Below are 3,652 nucleotides of genomic sequence, written 5' to 3'. Positions count from 1 at the left end.
CTGTGCGGCCAGGGGAGGCCGGGGCTGGGCGCAGGCAGCGCCCGGCCCAGGGACGGAGCCCGCGCCAACCCTTCCCTCCTGCCGCTCTCTGCAGATGGCAGAGGACAGGAACAGGGTGGCCGAGCACCTGCGCCGGGCCCTGCGCTACCTGCGGAGCCCACAGGAGCCCCTGCGAGAGGCGGCCATCAGGTTCATGGGTGAGCCACGAGCCCGGGCTCCCTCCCCGGCCCGGCCCGCCGCAGCTCGGCCCCAGCCCCGCCTGCTGCCCCGGCAGCGCCGGCCGGGCCCGGCGCCGTGGAGCCCCGCCCGGCCTGGGCATTCCTGCTGCCGCCCTCTGGCAGCCGTGCCCTGGGGCGGCAGCGTGCGGCAAGGGCCCGGGCTGAGCCCTGCTGGGCCAGCAGCCCGTGTGGCCACAGCGCCGGCAGCGCCGCCGGCAGGGAGCTGTGCCGCTGGCGCCCTGACAGCCTCTGTGTTCACAGGCATGGCCGGGCGGCACCTGAGGGGGCAGCAGCAAGAGCTGCAGCTGATCTGCACTGGTGAGTGAGGCCAGCGGGCTGACAGCGGGGACTGCCGGGGACAGCTGCAAGCCCTGCCCTGGCTGTGGAGGGCTCTGCTCCCGGGGGCAGAGCACACTGAGATTTCAGGGCCTCGTGGCCCATTCATGGCCAGCAGCTTCGGGCTGATCCCCTTGCTCCTGCTCCATGGCAAGAGCCAGCTGGGAAGGCTCTGGCAGCAGGCTCTCCTTGGCTCCCCACAGATCTGGGATCTGACCTTGGCTCTGTTATGTTTGCCCAATTATCCCATCATAAAAAACCAAACAATATTTGAGATAGCAGCAATTTTAACTGAATACTTTAGAAAATATATCTTGACAATATAATTTGATTAAAAATAAGGGATAATTTGGTTCCAATAATAGCACATATGCAAAGGATAACCGCGGGCCATGTAGTGCAGGACCCTTGCCACCTCACGTACGAGCTTTCCAAGTAAAGATTCCCCCTTTTATGCCATGTGTCATTGTCATCTCCTCCCATTTTCGATTCACCACACTTCTACCTCTGCCCTCATCACCACCTTTACCGCGCATGCTCCACTACTCGTTTTGGTTGTCACACAAGTCTTTGGGGGTCGTTGTTTGATGAAGGCCTCTCTTCTTCCTCTATGTCCTTTAATTCACCTTTGGGTTACACATGCGCACCCAGCCAGTACAATGTAATCCAAAACTAACATATTACTACATTTAAGCATCAAAGCAATAAATCTCTTATAGCTAGCATTTTTCTGGGACCCAACCAGATTTTCCCCTCTTTCTGTTAATTTTTAGTAACTGTTATCTCTTGCTTTTTCCTCCTATCATGGAACATCTGCAGGGAGGGGGGTGGAACCCCTCCACTCCCTTTTTTCTTGGCATTACAACTTTTAACTGTTTTATTACTATTTCCAAATATTAATTACTGCATCAATATTGATTACTGTCTCAATTTTGTCAGCACAAATCATACCTATTTACCACAGCTCTGTTCCTCTCTCTTGCAGCCCTTGAAAGCCTGACAGAGGACATGAGCAGTGCTGTGTCAGAGCTGGCATTTCAAACACTGCATGTCCTCCGAACAACAGCCAGTGGGCGATATTCCATCTTCCAGAGGCTGCACGATCAGCTGCGCAGGGCATGGATGACTCGGCCTCCTCTGTCACGGCTCGGCTGGCTGCACTGCTGGAGCTCTGAGGAGAGCTGATCTGGGAGGCTCTCTTTGCTGGGGCAGCCTGAGCCAGTGGGGATTTTTAGTTTTCTGCAAGATTTTTCTGTTCTTCCAATCTATTTTTTATCCTATGTAAATATAGACTGTGTTATAATACCCAGACTCCCAGGAGCTTTCTTTTGCTACCCAGGCTCAGCAGGGCATAGGGGAAGAGGGGGGCAAGGGTGCCTGGGCTCAGCCAGATGTCCAGGCGTGCAGTGCTGCAGGGAAAATGGCCAGAAGCCCCTTGGCCTTTGGTGGTTCTGCTGAAGCCTTTGTGCTGCCCACAGAGCGGCTGGCCAGGGCCTGGAGCTGCGGGGATCCCTGCCAGAGCGGTGCCTGGAGATGGCCACAAGCCCTGGGCCAGGCAGGAAAGCGCCCTCTGTGTCCTCCCACCCGTGTTCTGCTGCCTGCCTTGCCGAGGGCTCCCAGGTGCCTCTGGATGGGGCTGCTCTGGAGCTGCTGTGGGGCTGCGGCGCTGCTGCCAGGCAGCTTGGCCGGGCTGGGGCAGGGCCTGAGGGGCTGGGGCGCTGGCAAGCCCTGAGCAATGGGCTGTCAGAGGCCACAAGCAGCCCCCTGGCAGCCGCCGCCTTGCTCCTGACAGCCGGGTGCTCTGGCGCTTCCTCAGTGGGCAGTGTGAGGGACCTTCTGGAATCAGGCGTTGAACCCTGGTGCTGGCCTTTCAGGGCTGTGAGGCCAGGAGTTGTGGGGCTGGGCGTGCGCCCTCCCTGTGCTCCGGACTGGAGCCCCCGGCCCCTCAGCCTTAGGCATTGAGCTCCACTGTCTGTTCTCCGAGTCTTGTTCCTCTTGCTGTGGGGGAGGCCAAGTTCTGTGGCTTTAGGCCTCATTGAGCCAGAAGAGCAGCAGCTTTGAGCCCAGAGGGGCCACAGAAAGGCCCTCTGGACAAAGGGCATTGCTGGCATTCCCAGGGCAGGGACACATGAGAGTGGCAGGCACCTTCAGGTGCCACGCTGGCTTTGCACTGGGTCACCTCCCTGTGTGCAGGGCTGACTCTTTGCTTTGCTGTCCTTGGCCTTTTGCCGTCGTGCTCCTTTGGCTGCCTGCAGCAAGGGGCAGCCCTGTAAGGAGGGTGAAAGGCCCTGTCTCCAACATCTCAAGGGGGAAATGGAGCTCTCCTGGCCCGCAGCCCATGCTGTAAGCAGAGCAGAACCTGTTCCCCAGCCCTGGCTTTCTGCTTGCTGCTGGCCCCTGGCCACCATGACCCACTGCACTTGCTCTGAGTCACCCATAGGATGGCTGGTGCCTCTTGATTTGCTGATGGGACGTGAGCGTCACTGAGAGAAAGGTGGGTGTCCCAATGCTGAGGGCACATGGGGTCACTGAGCAGACTTGAGGCTTCCCCAGCAGGTTGCAGGTGCCTTTCTGTCACTGAAGGGAAGGCAAATGCCCCGTGGGTCGCTGAGGTGTCATGACAGTCTCTGAATGGGATGCAAATGCCCTGCATGCCACTGAGGCCAGCGAGAGTCCCTGAGGGGAGGCGGGTGTCTGTCGTGTCCCCCAGGGTGAGGCGGTGTCACTGAGGGAAAGTGAGGGGGACACGGGCACGCCGCGTGTGGCTGAGCGCACATGCCGCTGGCTGAAGGGACGCCAGGGCCGCTGAGGGGCCGTGGGCTCACCCTGAGGGACACGGCAGGGCCGGGCGAGTCCCCGCTGCGCCGCCGCCGCCCGCTCCCCGCCGCAGGGAGCGTTTCCCGCCCAGGCGCGGGCGGCCCCGCCCCGCCGCTCCCCTCAGCCGCGGGCGGCAACTCGAACCCGCTGGGGCCGCCCCGCGGGGCCGGGCGCCGGGCGGCTTTGCAGAAGCCCTGGGGGAGCTGCCCTGGGGCTGCCCTGTGCTCATACACACCGAGGAGCATGGGCCAGGCTTGCCTCAGCACCAGGGAGTGTTTCAC

The sequence above is a fragment of the Agelaius phoeniceus genome, chromosome 7 (genome assembly GCF_051311805.1).
Source record: "Agelaius phoeniceus isolate bAgePho1 chromosome 7, bAgePho1.hap1, whole genome shotgun sequence".
NCBI classification, from domain to species: domain Eukaryota; kingdom Metazoa; phylum Chordata; class Aves; order Passeriformes; family Icteridae; genus Agelaius; species Agelaius phoeniceus.
The sequence above is the reverse complement of the archived record's forward strand: the minus strand, read 5'-3'. Positions refer to the sequence as shown.